This window comes from Otolemur garnettii, unplaced genomic scaffold (assembly GCF_000181295.1).
Source record: "Otolemur garnettii isolate 467f Iridium unplaced genomic scaffold, OtoGar3 scaffold00031, whole genome shotgun sequence".
Classification (NCBI taxonomy): Eukaryota; Metazoa; Chordata; class Mammalia; order Primates; family Galagidae; genus Otolemur; species Otolemur garnettii.
The window spans coordinates 993,192-1,001,039 of record NW_003852426.1 but is presented as its reverse complement, the minus strand read 5'-3'; the positions used below and the strand labels follow the sequence as shown (position 1 = coordinate 1,001,039).

The 7,848-nt window shown below is 42.1% G+C and overlaps 1 pseudogene; it reads left to right on the top strand.

Moving 5' to 3' along the window:
- Positions 1-2,390: 2,390 nt before the first annotated feature.
- LOC100949335 lies at positions 2,391-3,566 on the top strand (annotated as a pseudogene).
- Positions 3,567-7,848: the final 4,282 nt, after the last annotated feature.

The window sequence follows — 7,848 nt, the reverse complement described above, 5'->3', positions numbered from 1 at the left end:
TAAGTCAGCCTCCCATAGCCAAGGGGCAGATCTGAGTCATCCCAGGGTCATCCCAGGGCAGGAGTCCCGACTGCCATATAAGATGTTGCTCTGGATGCCAGCACCTGGGAAGGGCAACTGCACAGCCACTGGGCAGGGAAGAGTGAGGAACAAGAGAACAGAAACAGAAGAAACCTGGAAATGAACTTGGAAACTGAAATTCTAAAACACGCAAAACTAACTCTGAGAAAGGCAGCCAGGAACATCAACACTGGAGAAGATGCACGCCAGGTGAAGTGAAGAGAATGGAGCAACTGGAAAGAGACTTCCCTTTCCTCGCATAATGCTATTTAAAAAACAAGCCATGAAATAAAAGCCAAGCAGAAACGTGCCATCATAAAAAAATAGAACAGGAATTTTTTTTTTTTAGAGACAGAGTCTCATTATGTCACCCTCGGTAGAGTGCCGTGGCATCACAGCTCACAGCAACCTCCAACTCCTGGGCTTAGGCGATTCTCTTGCCTCAACCTCCTGAGTAGCTGGGACTATAGGCGCCCACCACAACACCCCGCTATTTTGTTGTTGTTGTTGCAGTTTAGCTGGGGCCGGGTTCGAACCCATCACCCTTGGTATATGGGGCCGGCGCCCTACCCACTGAGCCAGAGGTGCTTCCCAGAAATATTTTTTTTTAAACAGAGTCTCACTTTGTCACCCTTGGTAGAGTGCCATGGTGTTATAACTCACAGCAACCTCAAACTGTGGGTTCAAGCCATCCTCTTGCCTCATTCTGGGAGGCTGAGGCAGGTGGAGCACTTGAGCTCACTCTTGCTCATGCTGGTCTCAAACTCGTGAGCACAAGCGATCCACCTGCCTTGGCCCCCCAGAGTACTAGGATTATAGGTGTGAGCCACCACGCCCAGTCTAAGAAAATAATATTCAATAAATTGTTCAGGGAAAATGATAGATTGAGAAAATACATACAGTATATGTAAATCCCCTTTTCATCTAATATTCACCCCCCAAATCCAACTATTTTTAATCTCTGAAAAGGGAAGGATGTTAGGAATTAGCTAAAAGAAGAAAATAAACCAACAAAAGAAAGGAACAGACTGATAGATTTAACCATAACTTTTTTTAATTAATAGGGAAAAAAAGAAAGACTAATAAATAAGAAAAATGTTGGCAACAGGTTCTGAACTCAGACCTTCTGGGTATGACCTTGGGAAGTTATTTGACCTCATGCTTCGTTTTCTTCCATTGCATGAGACTAATGACTGTACCTGCTTCGGGGGTGGGTCAGGATTAACAGAATGACTAGACATAAATCTCTTAGAAGAGTAACTAACACGTTGGAAGCACCCAACAGCTACTTCTATTTTATATTGCATGATGTTAGGAATTCAGACAGATAATTCATAATAGAAAAATAATAACTGATTAACAATGACCATGATTATGCAACTTCACTGATAATGAAAGAAAATTAAAATTTAATTTTTACTTTTGTAGTTGGTAAAGACTGTTAAAATACATTTCTTTCACCTTCTCTCCTTCATGAGAGGGACCCACTTCCAACTCTCTTTGGAAGGGCTGTAAACTTTCTCTTTGTTCTTCCTAAATAAAATCTCTCTTTGTTACCCTGGAGGAAAAAGAAAGACTGTTAAAGTAACAGTAGAATATTCCTAATCTAACCATAGGGGTCTTGTTCCCAAAAGTCTTCTTGGATGAAAATATTGTGATTAAGAAACTCAAGGCTTCGGGCAGCGCCTGTGGCTCAGTGAGTAGGGCGCCAGCCCCATATACTGAGGGTAGCAGGTTCAAACCCAGCCCTGGCCAAACTACAACAAAAAAAATAGCCAGGCATTGTGGCGGGCGCCTGTAGTCCCAGCTACTCGGGAAACTGAGGCAAGAGAATCACCTAAGCCCAACCGCTGGAGGTTGTTGTGAGCTGTCATGCCACAGCACTGTACTGAGGGTGGCAAAGTGAGACTCTGTGTCTCTAAAAAAAAAAAAAGAAAAAGAAAGAAACTCAAGACTATGAAAAGTTAGGGACAGAGGAGATTGAAATCTTTAGCAAACCTATGTTTTTAAAAAGTTTTATGTTTTTTATGTTTAAAAATATTTTTTTATTTGTACTAAGTAAACTCATAAAGAGATTATCAATCTTAGAAAACTTAGATTGGTAACTGTTTGCTGAACAATTTCTTCCCATTAACTTCCCTGATTGGAGAGCAGCCTTCTAAATCTTCCCTTCCCTGCAGTTTCAGTGAGATGTTTCAGTTAAACAGGCCTGTAAGGAAGGATTGTGGATTTGGTTACTGGCATTTGGCTCATCATCCAAACACTGAGTGCCTTTCCAATTATCAGCTCTTGCATGTCATGTGTGGTTATAAAACAGAGAAAGAGAAAGCATGGTCCAGGCAGAACATGCCTTGGAAAGTGGCATGAGGAAGAGATGCGTGTGCACTGTCTACACAGAGCTGGTGATCCCAGCTCAGGGATTCTGCTTTGCTGGACCTAGGTATGGGTATGGGCCAGGCATATGTTCTTTGGAAAGCTCCCTGGTGCTGTCATGAACCTGTGAAAGAAGGTCTGGTCAGGGAAAGGAGATAGGGGTCTACGTTTGCTCCCCCATCTACCCACTTTGACTAGAGACAAGAGTTTCCATTTCCTGGAGTTTATTTGTTTACTTTTTGAGACAGAGTCTTGCTCTGTTGCCCCAGGTAGAGTGCAGTGGTGTCATAGTGCCTCACTACAACTTCAAACTCCTGAGCTCTAGTGATCCTTCTGCCTTAGCCACCCAGAGTACTGGGATTACAGACGTGAGCCACTGTGCCCCGGGCCCATTTTCTGGGTTTTAATTTCCTCCTTTTGAGCATAACTAGACCTTGAGGGAGCTATAGTTGTAACACTACAGGTTGGGTTTTCCTGAAGCTGCCAGTTCTTGAAGAACTCATCAAATTGAGGCTGTGGCTTGGCGCCTGTAGCTCAAGCGGTTAGGGCACCAGCCACACACACCAGAGCTGGTGGGTTCGAATCCAACACGGCCCATCAAACAACAATGATAACAACAACCAAAAATAGCCGGGGACTGTGGTGGGTGCCTGCAGTCCCAGCTATTGGAGAGGCTGAGGCAAGAGAATCACTTAAGCCCATGAGTTTGAGGTTGCTGTGAGCTGTGATGACACAGCACTCTACCTGAGATGACAGCTTGAGACTCTGTCTCGAAAAAGAAAAAAAGCAAATGTTGTCTTTAAGGAGATTGAGAAGAAGCTTGAGAAGAAGGGGAACAGTTTTTGAATAAAATTTGTGGTATTTTTGCTTTCAAGATGAAGGATGGCCCTGGGGGTAATGAGGCTACCTCGGTGGTGGATGTGAAGAATGGCAAAGGATCAGTGCTTCCTGACTCAGATGAGAAGGCTGACTGCACGATCACAATGGCTGATTCCAATTTACTGGCTTTAATGACTAGTAAAGTCAATCTTCAGTCAGCCTTCTTTCAAGGCAAACTGAAAATCACTGGCAACATGGGTCTGGCTATGAAACTGCACAATCTTCAACTTCAGCCAGGCAAAGCTAAGGTGTGAAGAACTCCCTTCGACTACTTTTGAAAATCATGATAAAATATATAGTTACATATCCATATATTTCATTGTCAGAATTTAGACTGGAACTACACATTGGCAAATTGTCTGAGACAGATTTGTTTTTCAATTGTATGACCAATCCTGTTTTTCCTAAGCTCTGGGTGGATAGAGCCTGATGGTGTACTGCTGATTTGCTGAGCTGCATACAGCTGTGCATTACAAAGTTAATATGGTAATTATGGTTCAGGGTAAAACTGAGTTTCAGAATAAAATTAGGAAGAGTAAAATCCGAAAAATCATGTAGCTAAAAGCTCTCATTATGCTTATAAAGTATATTTAGGGATTATTCTCCTGAATGTCCAATTTAAGAGGTTTCCTTGGGAGAACTAGTGAAGAAACAGTTCCAATAGCTGGTCAGTAATTAGTGTTGTGCACTTAATGACCTTAATTAATCGCTCATGAATAGTGCTTAAAATTCTGCACTGGGATGATAAAAAAACAAAGTACACATTTTCCACTTCAAAGAAAATTTTGCATTTCAGGCCATCAGAAACAGTATTTTATTCCCAAAGTAAAATAAAAGAAATATGATCACTTCTTGGGAGAGGGGATGTGTAGCTGAACACAGGCTTATTTTTAAAATAAAAATATTTTATTTTATAAAAATATTTTAAAAATGGGCTCCCTTCTTGAAAAATATGTGTATTAGAGTCATAAAACACTGTTAAAAATAAAGTTTACTTTGAGATACATAGTTTTAAAATTATCTCATATTCAAATTTAAAAGCTCTTGGTCTTTTGTTATAATTTTCATGTGTGTTTAAGTATCTGCATTTATCTTTTTTCCTAATTTTCTAATGCTAATGTTATTTCTTATAATTCAGTAAGACAGAGGATAAAATAGTGCTCTTGGAAGAACATTTAATAAAAAATTAAAATGGCTCTTCCAGGTAAAATAATAATAATAATTTCCTCCTTTTGCTATAAAATGGAAGAGTTGGACTAAGGTGGGATCTGCATTCGATGACAAGACAGCACCACAATGTGTGGGTCAGAGCACAGGCCAAGGTATCCTCTCCATTCTTCCCCTTCTACACCCTCACACCTGTCCCTCCTGCCCTGAAACCTGTCTTCCAGCTGTCCCCACTTTTCCCCATGGCCATAGTCTTAATTCAGATGTTCATCACCTCTCCCTAAGACATTTTCTATGACCCCCCCAGCTATTTTCCTGACACCAGTCTTGACCATCCACCCTCCATACGTCCTTCTGTTATCATCTTTCCTTGCAGCTAAAATTTTTGGCTTATCACAAGGTATACTTGCTCCATCTCACATGCACACCAAGTTTTTTGTGTGTAAACCTAACTTTATAAACATAGTTTTTCTTTTCATTTTTTCTTTACCATTTTATTAGATCATCAAAATCCTGGCTTTCGCTAGTGAGCAATTTACATTTTCGTAACATTGTTCCCATTATTCAACTTACTCTTTTTTTCTTCAGCAAACCCTCAGTGTTTTCCTCTGTATAAGAAATGGACTAGGGGCCTGTGCAGTGGCTCACACCTGTATTCCTAGCACTCTGAGAGGCTGATGCTCAGAAGATCATTTGAAGTCAGGATTTTGAGACCACTCTGAGCAAAATGAGACCCATCTCTACTAAAAATAGAAAACTTAGTAGGTCATTGTGGGATTCACCTGTCCCAGTTGCTTGGGAGGCTGAAGCAGGTGGATTGCCTGAGCACAGGAGTTTCAGGTTGTTATGAACTATGATGATGGTATTGCCCTCTAGCCTGGGGCAAAAGAGTGAGACCGTGTCTGAAAAGAAAGAGAGACAGAGAAGAAAAAGAAAGAAAGAGAGAAAGGAAGGAAGGAAGGAAGGAAGGAAGGAAGGAAGGAAGGAAGGAAGGAAGGGAGAGAAAGGGAGGGAGGGAGGAAGGAAGAAAGAAATGGACTGGGATGTCATCACTAAGGTTTGCCATTTTGATTTATTCTTCATGGTCAATAAAATTTTAAAGGACTTCTTTCACCAGGAGTGCCTCTCCTTTCACACCTTTGGGCACTGAGTATTCCCTGGAGCCTCAGCCAAAGAACGTCTCCTGGCTCCACCTTGTCCCTGTGAGACCAAAACCCAAAATAGAAAACTCCTTGAAAGCTAGACCACTAACTTATTTACTATTCATCCCCAGCCTGTAAATAGTCCCCAGAATATTTATGGAATGAATAAATCCATCCACCTACAACAAACCTAGAAATAGCCCTTTAAAATCCCCCAGGGTCGAAAATATACAGAAGCACCAAAACAGCACGGAATGTTTCTACTTTATCAGTTTTCTTCCTGCCATAACCAAACCCCACCAGTGCCAGATTATATCCAAATGTAACCAAAAGGGACAGGCTAACGCTCATGGATCAGTCTACTCATCATCTGATTCCTACAGACAGAACAGTCAGCACTGCTCACAAAATGTGATGTGGAATTTAGTCCAATAATGCTAATATTAGCCATACTCTCCCACTGCCCTCTCCATCCACTCTGAGAGTGAGCAGTTCACCAGTAAGGAGTTTACAGCAAAGGAAGGTACATGTTAGAAGCAGGTAAAGACACTCTCATTCCTAATTCTTACTCCCAGGTGGCTTTGTATAACACAGGCAGGGAAGGCCCAGATTTGGAATTTTAACGTTCAGAAAGGAATGTGTCTGTACCTGCTGGCCAGAAAGCCCATTGAAGTGTCAACTGGCACTCAGAACAGACAGATGGAATATGCTCTCTCAGGGGCCATTTTCAGCAATAATTATCTAGGATTTTGTTTTGGTTTTTGTTTTTGAATGCTGGCCTTCCTCTTTTCTTTCTTTTTGGTTTTTTTTAATGCACTCAGTTATGCCATCTGGTGGCCAAAATAAATTAAAAACATGTAGTCACACTGTCAGTGGGCATGGCCTTTTCACTGTGAAACTGTGAAGGCACCCCACTCCCCCACTGCCCCACCCCTGCCTTCTACTTCCATTGTATGCGCCACTCACTGCAGAAGGAGTACTGGCACACTGAACTCAGCAGTGCCTCGATCCCCACAGAGGAAGGGCAAGGATGTTTGGTCTTCGTGTGAGTGAAACTGATTGTGACAAAAGGAAAAGAACAAGTTAGGGACAAGCCCCTCACTCATGGCTAGTGCATGATGTTTCAAGATGAGAGGAGGAGAGCAGAGCCCATGTAGTGCCCTGGCTTCCCAGTAAGAAGCCTAGCATTTGACTAGAAAAGAGTAGAACAACCATTAGTAAGCAGGATCAGAACTCAGTCCTAAAAAGGAGCGTAAGAGAAAGCACAGTTGCTCTAAATGTGTTCCATTTCCTGGTCTGAATGGAATACACCCCAGAGTACCAGAGCAAAAATCAACACGATATAAAGTCAACACGATATCACTAAGTCAGAAAGGCAGAGAGGTGTCAGAAGGCTGGAGATAGCGTAGCTCTAACTTCCAAAGATGCAAGAAAGATGAATGGTGAAAACGACACATCAGTGGCCTTGACAAAAAAATCCTCAAATGAGATGCAAAAATGTATTTTGTGAACCTGAGAAGAACTAAGTGTGGCCACCAGGGACCCATGGGGACTCAGCAAGGGCAGGACATGTCAGACTGTCCTCATTTTCAGGGTTCTGAAAATGTTCTGTGTTCTCTTGTCAGGGTTGCTGGACTGGTGGAACAAGGCAGTGTGGTGGCCCAAGGGTCTGCTTTTGATTATGCATTTCATGGTATCCCAAATTATATCCTTCTGGAACAAATGGAGAAATATGGAATAGGTTATGGTATAGTTAGCAGAAACTGGATGTGATTAAGTGACAGTACACCAAGGTGTTGGAGGGTTCTTACCCCACTCTTGCCCTGCTCAGTATTTTTACTGTCTTATATATTATATAAATAGCATGTGCAGCCAGGCATAGTGGTTCACACCTGTAATCCTAGCATTCTGGAAGGCTGAGGCAGGTGGATTGCCTGAGCTTAGGAGTTCATGACAAGCCCGAGCAAGAGTGAGACCCCATCTCTACTAAAACAAGAAAAACTAACAGGGCATTGTGGCAGACACCTGTAATCCTAGCTATGCAGGAGGCTGAAGCAAGAGAATCACTTGAGCTCAAGAGTTTGAGGTTGCTGTGAGCTATGACACCACAGACCTCTACCTAGGATGACAGGGTGAGACTCTGTCTCAAACAACAACAACAAAAAGAGCATTTTCAGCATATATGTGGAAGGCACAGTTTGAAGAAATAACAAGTCCTTGGATTTCT